Source organism: Urtica dioica, chromosome 8, assembly GCF_054948205.1.
Source record: "Urtica dioica subsp. dioica isolate 48M chromosome 8, U.dioica_male_clone48M_v1_H2, whole genome shotgun sequence".
Taxonomy (NCBI): domain Eukaryota; kingdom Viridiplantae; phylum Streptophyta; class Magnoliopsida; order Rosales; family Urticaceae; genus Urtica; species Urtica dioica.
The window spans coordinates 38705453-38716885 of record NC_142763.1 but is presented as its reverse complement, the minus strand read 5'-3'; the positions used below and the strand labels follow the sequence as shown (position 1 = coordinate 38716885).

The following is an 11433-nucleotide window of genomic DNA, read 5'->3' as shown; positions in this document are numbered from 1 at the left end:
GATAGTTCGCCACGTTTCCTTCTTGGCGCTGCGCCAAAAGGCATTCAAAAGGGCTCCCAGTTTGGGATGAGTGAAATCAACCCAACACCGCGCTCTTCATCTCTTCCTACGTCGTGATTGGGCTCCGAGCATCCCTCCACTGGAACCACGAAACAGCTCCGCCTTCAAGAGCGATGATAGCCGCCGCCAACTTCTCGCTCTCCGTTGAACCGCAGGCGGAGAAGTACCTTTCGGCCTAGAAGATCCAGCTATCTGGTGCGGTGCCGTCGAACAGAGGCATATCTAGTCGTCGGACTTGCCCGATACTTCCCTGGTCCCTCAGTGCCACGTACGGAGCCTCGCGCATCGCCGCGTGAACTACGTTCGGATCTACAGCCTGTGTCGAGAACTTGTTGGCTGCCAATCCGCCTCATTCCTCGTCGACCGGACGTTTGTTCATCGATCTTGACGAAACTTCACCGTCATTCCTCGTCAGTCCCATCCTCTCCAAAATCTTGAGGAATTCATTCCGAGATTCTTGGCGTGATACCAAGAGATCTCTCTGGTTTTCTTTTCGTAAGAACTCCAAAGTTCGGTTGACCTCCTTGATCAGCACGGTGGTGGTCATGTACATCATCTGCTCCTCCGAGATCGGCGCCTCTTCCTGGACCGGTGGTAATTGAGCTCCGATCTGTGGTGTATTACTGTTTTTAACTCCTTTCCCAGCCATCTTTTGCTCTGATACCAATTTGATATGAGTTACTTAGATAATCCAGATCAAACAGTCAAGAACGCGATTACCGAAATTAGAGAAGAAAGAAAGAAAAATTTATATTGATAACTCTGGTACAATTTGTGTTACAGAAAAGGGAGACACCTGAGGTACACGATGAGCCCCTAGTGCTTTCTCTCTCTACCCTCTATTACACAATTCCCAGATATTCTCACACGTACTCTCTCCTTCTCTTTTATTCCCCCTGCCACTAACTAACTTCGCTGACTAGGCATCCCACACAATCTCTCACCCCCCCTGGCACTTTCCTAGCACCTTCCTAAAACTTTCCTTATTTACCCTTCTTGTTCCAGCTATCTAGACAAGGCCATTTCAGTCATTTGCCCTTTTCCAATCCCTTCTTCCTCCTTCCATACGTAACCGGTTGTTGCTTATCAGGCGCCTAGAGGACGTATCTCCTCCCCACCTTGGACGTGTCCCCTCCTCAGGCTGCGTCATGCCATTATGACACCTCCTCTCCCCGACCATGAAGCTACCTACCAGCAATTTTGGCATTTATTTACTCTCGTTGTCTCCTCCTTGTCTATAAATAGAGAACCAGGTCATGAGAAGAAGGTAAGTACTCCAACTCTATGAATTCTACCAAAACTCTGAGGCAATCGTTCCGCTCTTAAGACAACTGTTCCTACCTCAACATTACAACATTGCTAATGTTGGGTGTTGGAGATCTCGTCTGGGGAAATATCTCTGCGCCCCTTTGAGTTCATGGTTTCTCACTCTGATTTTACTTCTTTTACAAGGTCGGAGCGATTAGACGAGAGGTGACCCACACCTTAGTTTACGCACAACTTCAATGCCCGACTTTAGGTCTAACTATGGAAGCCCTTGAATGTTAACATAAAATCGAGCGTTAACAATAACTATAAAAACTTCACAAAAGCAGCGATTTAGTTAACTTAACAAAATAATCATGATTTTCTATTTTATAACGCACTAGCCATTGGACTGTAAAGATATCATATCAATTTTATATACATTGAGATTTCTCCGTTAAATCATGTAACTAATAGTCTTATAAAAATTATGAATGTAAAAATAAATTAAAAAGTTAGACTTAGAATCCATGAATTTTATCTAGATATATTACATTATATTGCGCTATTCTTTGAGAAATTTCAAATGGCTAAATATGATTGTTTGTTATTAATGGTATTTTTACGCATTTTGATCATGACATTCAATCCACTTTGCATATAGCTTTTCTGGCGAGAAGAAGCACGAGAGGCAAAAAGTTTTATTAGTCTTCCACACCAAATACGTATGAAGCTCTAAGACTATCCGAAATTATATAACTTTTTTTACTTGATTGACAACAACACGTAACAGGTAATATGAAATAAAATCTTTAAAAATATGAACTCTCCGCCGCCTCCAATTCAATGTCTTCATATTATATATATATATATATATATATATATATATATATATATATATATATATATATACACACACACATTTGAGTCCATAATTCTATCTGCAAAAAAAAAAAAATTACTCAAACCAAATACTTATACAAAAATTACTTCTCTCATCAAACTTTTTCATTGGAGAAGAATAAAATACAATATATCACTCGAAAACTTACAAAATGGCTCTTAGAGCCCATTTCCTGATATTACTCACCGCTGCATTGTTCTCCTTTGTTCACGGCAGCATGAATAATAACTTGATAGAATTAATCCCGTCAATCAGTGACGATTGTTTCGAGAAATTGTCTAGCGACGAGGACGAGACTTCAATATTGTCCAAGATTATCCTTCATACTTGAGCATTCTTGAAGATGAAGAGTTCAAGGACTTGATCAAGGAAAACACCGATAATCCAACTCTAGAGGAAGACAATTGTGCTGAATTACATTCGAATAAGACAGTGAATGCCATGAGTTTTGGAGCGAAAGGCGACGGAAAGCATGATGACTCAGCAGTAACAATATTAATCAATTTCTAAGGCTTTAAAAAAAATAAAAAAATAAAAATAAAAAAATAAAAAAAAATTGGAATACACTGTAAGCTAGACAAAAAAAAAATCTTGTTTTAGTTTTAAATTGGATTTTTTTCAATCAGGCTTTTGAAAAGGCTTGGAAAACGGCTTGTTCTTCCACCACTCGACCTTTGGTGGCTGTGCCAAAGGGTCACAATTATCTTTTAAAGCCAAAAACATTCTCTGGTCCTTGCAAATCTAATATCACTTTCCAAGTAATAAGTTACGATCTCGAAAATAATTAATTAGTCATCTTATAATCCAAGCTCACTTGAAATTGGAGCAATCCATTTCTGAAATATTCTTTAATATATATTTCAACCCACAATCAGATTTTGGGAGCATAACAAGCTTCTGCGGTTCTATCAGACTATATAAATAGGTATTGGCTTCTCTTTAAGGATGTCAATCATTTATTAGTTCATGGTGGTGGAACAATCAATGGCAATGGGAAGATATGGTGGCAACACTCATGCAAAATCAACAAAAAATTGGTGCGGTTAAATTTCCTTTCAAATTAAACATTATAAATTTAATTATTGCTTTCTGTAATATTTCTTACACTGTTATCAGGCACGAAGCCACATGGTGAGAGGGGGCTATAGCCCCCCTCAATTTTTTTTTTTTTTTTTTTTTGCATCTTTTGCCAATTTTTATTTTATTTTTACATTTTTTTTACCTTCAAAATTTATAAATCAACCCCCTGAATTTTTTCTTGCAAATTAGCCCTCCCTAACCTAGATTTCTGGCTTCGTCCCTGATTGTGAACACTTACTTGTTGATTTACAGCCTTGCAAGGGTGCACCAACGGTACGTTTTTCATATCCCTCCAAAAGAAAAAAAAATATTATAAAAAAAAGAGAAAAAAAAACACGCACAATATGTGTTACGGGATAATTTGGTCAAACACCGAGCAAGGTAGTCGGGCTCCCGAGCAGAATATAAAATCCAGCACCGAACTCAGGTAAAATAGACCTAAGAGTTAACCACTGAAAAGGAACGATCCGTTCATAAGATAAGAACGAAACCTACCGATCAGAACTTCGGAGAGAAGAGAAGACCGTAGGTCAAAGACTAGTCAAACCGAAAGAAAACATGTTTCAACTCCTAATAACGCGCACATCAGCGTAGTAACCGCCCACCACTGTAAAAGTAAGATGGCAGTTACCAAGAACTACCAAAAACGTGGGACTGATCATCCCACGTTCATAAGAATAACCGTCAAAAACCCACGACCACGCGGTGACGAGAGGGACCCTAGACGCATATAAATATGAGATTCGAAGACAAAGAGAGACACGAGAATTTTAGCCTCTTTTTTCCTTTCTTTTACTTAGAACCCTTTGTAAACATTGCTCTCTTACATTAGATTCGTCAGTGTTAGGAGAAAGTCTCACCTGAGTCATATCGGTACTCGGAGTCCCAGCACTCGGAGCCTGTGTATTTTCGTGAGATATTGTTGTACTAATTTTACAGGTCAACAATATGAATCACCCAATACAATAAAATTATTTTGTGATTTATGTTCTTTATTTCCTTTACAGGCACTCACTTTCTATAACAACAAGAATTTGGAAGTGAAGAACTTGAAAATCAAAGACGCACAACAAATACAAGTTTCATTTCAGAAGTGCATGAACGTTTACGTGTCTCATATCACCATAACTGCGCCGGCTGAAAGCCCTAACACCGATGGAATTCATGTGACAAACACCAAAAACATCCAAATAAAAAATTGCGTCATTGGTTCAGGTACATACATACATGCCCGAAAGAGAGAGTGAAAAGGAAAAGGAAAACCCTAAAAGCTTCCGAGTTGAACGAATCCTAACGCTGTGTCCTTCTAAATGATTAAGGTGATGATTGCATTTCGATTGTGAGTGGATCCAAAAACGTTCAAGCCACAGACATAACTTGTGGACCTGGCCGTTTGATCTATTTGGAGTTCTTTTCCTATTAACATTTAATTTGCCCGATAAATTTATTGTGATTTCAGCATTGGAAGCTTGGGAAAGCATAAATCGGAATCTCACGTGTCAGGGAGTCATAGTCAACAGAGCTAAACTCACTGGGACAACAAATGGAGTTAGAATTAAGACATGGCAGGTAACTAATTAAAGGAAAAATTGTGAGATCAAACTTAAATACAGTTTGTATCAATCCTAACTTGCTCACTACGTTACATTGCAGGGCGGCTCAGGAAGCGCAACAAACATACAATTTCACAACATCGTAATGGATAATGTGAAAAACCCCATATTAATAGATCAACATTATTGTGACCAAAAAACATCATGCACGACGCAGATAGATTTTTCAAATACAAATACCATATTTTTTGTTTTTTGTTTTTAGAGACTAACAAATACCATATTCAATCCTTTGTATTTGATTACATGGATAAATTAAAGAATAATTTGTTGTAACTAGTCAATTCTCAAGCTTCTTTTAAGATTTTTGGTAAAGTTTTATTTTATAAAAAAAATAGTTCACCAGACCGAAGTTAATTAATTAACTAAATCAGTTAATTTAATTTACTGAAGTCTGATGGATTATTTTTCGAAGTAAATAAAATTAACTTAATCAGTTACTTAATTAATTTAAGTTTGGTGGACTATTTTTTTAATAAAATGAAACTTTGATTATTTTAAAAAAAAAAAATGGTATACTATTGGATTACTAGTTTAATTGCCTCTGATCAAACAACCAGTCTCTGAAGTTTGACTATATATTTTTTAACTTCGTCCCTTAACTGTAAAACATCTAGAATAGTCCTAATTGATCACAAGAATTGTCCTTAATAATATATTTTTTTAAATCAACAAACTCGCATATAATTTTCAATGATAATTTTCAACTTCTAAACTTATTCTGATGAATGGTTTAAATGCATTATAAATCTCGAAAAGTGATAAATGTGAAGATTTTCTTGTCTTATATGTTACTATGCAAATGTATGTTGTCAATTTAAACATGCGGAATCAAGACTATATAAATAATAACTCTGTGAAAGACAATAAAAACAAGTCCTACTCTATATGTGCCAATTGGAAATAGAGTCAAACTTTAACGGTTATTTACAAGACTTTTCTAAAAACTAATGTAATTTTTTGTTGGATAATTGTCACAGAAAAATGCAGTTCAAGTGAAGAACGTTGTATACAAGAACATCAAAGGGACGAGTTCTTCAGATGTGGCCATAAAATTCGATTGTAGCAAAACCTACCCTTGTCAAGGAATTGTGCTCCAAAACATCGACCTCACACTCAAAAGCCAAACTAAGAAAGCTAAAGCTTATAGCAGTAATGTTAAATTAGCATTTATCGGAGGAGCCTCTCCAAAGTGTTAATTAATTGATATGTCAAATATAAGAATATCCTAATTAATACCCACTTGTTAGAATCAATGATTTAAATGCCGGCGAATTTCCTGGATTTTCGCCGGGAAAATCGTTTCCGGTGAGTCAACGGCCGACGACGGTCATTTGTGTCATTTCGCCGTTTTATGTCGTTCGAAATGCCGGGAAACGACACGCCATTTCGGAGGAACTTTTTCGTCGTTTTTCGTTCACAATCGTGTATAAAAGCTTCCATTTTTCCTGTTCTGTCGGCGAGTTTCGAACGAAAAGAAAAAAAAAATCGGGCTAAGTGAAGAAGAGAAGAAAGCGACCCGATCTCCGGCGACAATCGAGTGTGTCGGCGATTTTCCTTACATTTCGTCACAGTAAGGTGTAAATTCAGCAAATTGCCGGCGAAAATCGAAGTTGGGCGGCGAATTTCCATTTCCTTTTTTAAACCTAATTTCTTAAAGTTGGATCTTCATTATATTGAGTAATTTGATTTCTTTTTTTCATATAATCCCCTTCATGAATGTTGTTTGTAATGTGACGATCTATGATATATATTTTTCAGATTTTTTTGGAGAACTTCCGATGAACCACCACTTTTCCGGTGAACCGCCACTTTTTCCGTCAAACCACCATTTTTTCCGGCGACTCTAAAATCAGTTTTCAACTTTTTATTTCTGTTTTATTAATTCAGGTTAGGTGATTAAATTTTAAATTACATAAACTTATGTTTTGAATTGGTTTTCATTATGTTGTGTTGAATTGATGTTGTTTGATTTTAATTTTAAATTTTAATTGTTAGACTTTGAATTAGAAATTGAAATAGTTAGACTTCGAATTAAAATTAATTTATCATGTATGTTAGAAATGAAATTGATAGAGTAGGAATTGAAATTGAAGTAGTTGGAATTGAAATTGAAGTAGTTCGAATTGAAATTGAAGTAGTTAGAATTGAATTTATTGACATGTTGAAGGAAATTTGTTGATATATTGAAAGGAATTTAGTTTGAGTAGACTTTGAATTTAAATTAAAGTATCATGTATGGTAGGAGATGTAAGCATAAACATAAAGTTGAATTCAAATTAAAGTAGTGGAACTTGGAATTGAAATTGTTATGTTTTGAATTGAAATGAAAATAATTTTAATAAAATTTATTGAGATGTTGAATGTAATTTGTGGACATATTGAAATTTGAAATTAGTTTGATTGAAATTTGGAATTCAATATATAGGTATATCGAAGATGAGCGAGGAAGGAGTTCGTAAGCATTGTACCCCAGCTGCAACAAACTCAAACCACTTCACGTGCAATTATTATGAGCACGTAATGAGGGGGAAGAATCACACGGATGAAGTTTCACTTAAGTGGAAACGATCCGAAGAAGAATGTGAAGACATGTACGAGTTGTCCTACAGAAGTACGCAAGGAGGTGTTAGCATTACAAGCGATGACTCTCCAAAAGAAGAAAAACAAGTCATTCCTTGATGAAACCTTAGACGAGCAATTGGCCGGACGCTTCGGTCCAACTCACGTAGAGCTGAATCCCGACCAACATTACGAACGTGATATGATGCAACCTCTTAAAAGAAGCCGTCAAGAGACACAGTCGAATGCTTTGAGATCTGGCCCAGGTGGAGGTTCCAGGATTTCAACACACCTCCTCTTGTTCGACCAGATAGTGGACGACAATCTACTATTCCGGAAATCACAAATCCTGAATTGAAGCAACGTCTAGGACGAGCCGTTAGCAGCTACGTCATCCACGAGAACATACCAGCGAACAAGGTGAAGTCGCTGCACTTTCGACACATGATCAATGAAGCCGTGGCACTTGGTAAGACTCATGTATTTGAATTTTGGCGTAGCTGTTTGAATTTGACATGTATTGTCGTGTCCAACTGTACTTGTATTTTCAAACTTCACAGTCCAGGTATCCCGCTTCTGACTCCGTACGAGATTTATAACACGTACTTGAGAGACGAGGTTGCGTCCGTCAAGAAGTAAATCAACCAGCAACGGGAAGTGTGGAAGGAATATGGATGCACCATATTGTCAGACGAATGGATGGGACCGACGCGTTTGAGCATCATAAATATTATGGTGTACTCCGCGGGTAAGACTGTTTTTTGAAGTCAATTGATGCGTCAGATGAGATCAAGAACTATTTATACATCTATAAGATTATGTCGCCCGTGGTGAAAGAAGTCGGAGAACACAATGTTGTTCAGATTATCACTTATAATGGTTCGGCTTACAAGAAAGCTGGAATGAAAACTCGCTCGTCGATATAATCTGTATTGGACTCCGTGCGCCGCACATTGTATTGACTTGATGCTCAAGGACGTGGGAAAACGAGCTACTATCGCCGAGGTTGATAAGAATTGTAGAGAAGTGATGAAGTTCATCTACAATCACGGGATAGTCCTCTCGAATATGCGAGAAGAGGGACAAGGAGAGCTAATCCGTCCAGGACCAATGAGATTCGTCATGAACTACTTGGCCCTAACGAGTCTCAGGAGCAGTCGATCGGGGTTGAAGAAGATGTTCACGTCGGATTGGTGGGACCGATGCTCCTTCCGTCAAACTGCAGCTGGGCAGTTTGTGGAGTCAAAAATAATGGACAACAACTTTTGGCTCCATATTGATAGCGTGTGCAAGGTGTTCGAGCCTATGTACTCTGCTTTGCATCTCGTTGATAAAGAAGTTGCTCCGACGATGGGTTTTTTGTATCACGTCTTCGATTAAATGAAAAAGAAGTTGGAAAGCATCCCAAACAAGCAATGGGTGGTTGACATTGCGGTTGAGAGATCGAAAAGACAACTTGACCATCCGTTACATCAAGCAGGTATTACTCATTACAATTTTTTTTTCGATCGTCGTTGTATAATTTTTAATTTATATCTGTGATTATTTATCTTGTAGTTCACTACCTAAATCCAAAATTTCAATATAATCCGGAGATCGTCAAGCAACCCAAGCATCTTACGGCGATTACACAAGTGTTTGAGCGGCTATTCCCGAAGGATGACTGCGACAACATCGGGAACGAACTTATAGTATTCCGCGACGCTAAAGGCATGTTCGGTAGTAAATACGCAGTAGCGGAAAGGACGAAGATGGCTTCCGGTAAGAACTATTTCTTTGAACCGAATATGTAATATATCATAGTTTCATATTTACGGAGTTTCTTCATGTTCTTAGGAGAATGGTGGGTCATGTTTGGAATCAAAACCCCCACGTTGAGAAAGTTGGCGATGAGAATCCTTTCTCACACCGCATCATCATCGGCGTGCGAGCGAAGTTGGAGCACGTTTGCACTTGTCCACACTAAGCAACGAAAATGACTCGCGTATAAGAGATTGGAGGAACTCGTCTTTTGTAGCTACAACATGAAGCTGCAATTACGAGATATCAAAAGTGACGTCATCGATAGGAAGGATCCCTTGGATATGCTCTAAAGATCAATGGAGGTAATGGGCGATAACGTCGACGATGATGAACTCCTAAATGGATCCGCCCAATTCACTTCGACGATGAAGACCGGAACCCCGATCCATGCGTCGCCTCACAGGCCCGGGCAGAAGGTGTTTATGTGGACACCGTATTGAGCGAAGACGTCGATCACAGTTCGCATGGATCATCAGACGATGGACGTGGTCCTAACGATGGTGACGATGATGGAGGCAATGGTGACTTTGGCGGTTATCCAGCTAGTCAAGACGTTGGTGGTGGTAGTGGTGGTGGTGGTGGCCAACCTTACGATCCGTGGACTATGGAACAAGGTTATCAGGCCACGCAAGATTCTGATCACGGGTCACGACGCCAAAGATCTGACAGGTTAGTGTATTCGCATTTATTCATGTCGCAGTTCTTAAACAATGTACATATGCTGAGTATGGAAAGTAATATATTATATGTTTAACAAACCCGGAAAGTACTTTGACTTTGAGACCGGATCGTATTACGGTGGTGGAACACAAGAGCGCCCACGCATTACATGTCTTCTGGTATTGATTACGGCGGTGACTTCCAACAAGGATATGTAGCGTACATGTCTTCTGATAGTGAATATGGCGTCGACCCCTTGATGTCTCAGTTCGACACAATGTCATTCACTACGTCTGACACACAGAGTGACGGTTCGTATACTTGTCCTTTTTACCGTTATCCTAATCCAACAGAAGTGCCACAGCCACAGGTGAATCTGCAAGGACGTGGACGTCGTACGTTTGGTGTACACGTAGATCGATTCGGTGTCGAGCACATTATAGCATGTGAACCAGGATGTCCACTAATAAGTGAAGTTGTGGGGTACGATCAAGCCGACTACGACAAGCATGTTCAAAACTTCCGACAATCGTACCAGGGGAATTTAACTTGGTCTCAATATTGCGAGTTTCAAGAAAACCAACCGAGTTTTATCCGACTGGGACGTCCTTCAGGATTCTATTGATACATTGATTTTTCTATTCAAACTATATGTTTGTAAAACATATTTATTTCATGAACAATTTGGTTGTAGGAACATTTATGCTAGATATGTATGATTTGAAATGTTTTAAATTTGAACTACATTTACAAATATATATATATATATATATATATATATATATATATATGTGTGTGTGTGTGTGTGTGTGTGTGTGTGTGTGTGTGTGTGTGTTTGTTTATTTCGCCACATTATTTCCATTCGGTTTTCCGTCGGCACGTCGGTTTTCCATTGAAAACGGCATTTGAAAACGGCATTTCACTTGCCATTTTCCACAATTTTTTCATTCGGTTTTCCATCAGCATGACGATTTTCCGTAAATCAGGAGACTCGAAACGGCAATGAAAACGATTTTAATCCTTGGTTAGAACACAATAAATAAAATTATATTATACTAAAAAATAAAATAAAATTATTACTAAATTGATAATGTATGTACGACTCTGGGAAGGACATGCACTACCACTTTCTTTTTACCTAGTCTTCAGTCTTCCATACTAGCGTCGGGAAAAATAACTTGGTTAGCCTATATAACAATTGCCGAATAAGATTTCTACTCTCTTTTTTTGTCTTGACTTGTACACGCATGTGGTCTCCACGTTCAGCATACTTTCCCTTCTCATTCTCGATATACATCTCCAGGATTCAAAATACACGTTGGAGTAATTGTCCTCCTAGAAAGCAATTCCAAGGCCACCAAATCAGATGTCAATTACATGCAAGAGATTCATGTCACAAGAAATCTCTTCTCCAATTCTTTTTTGACGAGCGTTGTTTACCACTCAAAGCAACAAATAATACGTGACGGTGATAGCCAAAGAAAATTCACTTCCTCTCTTTAGCTC

The 11433-nt window shown here is 38.3% G+C and overlaps 1 pseudogene; it reads left to right on the top strand.

Moving 5' to 3' along the window:
- Positions 1-1216: 1216 nt before the first annotated feature.
- On the top strand, positions 1217-6101 carry LOC149389702 (polygalacturonase-like; annotated as a pseudogene).
- The last annotated feature ends 5332 nt before the right edge of the window (positions 6102-11433 follow it).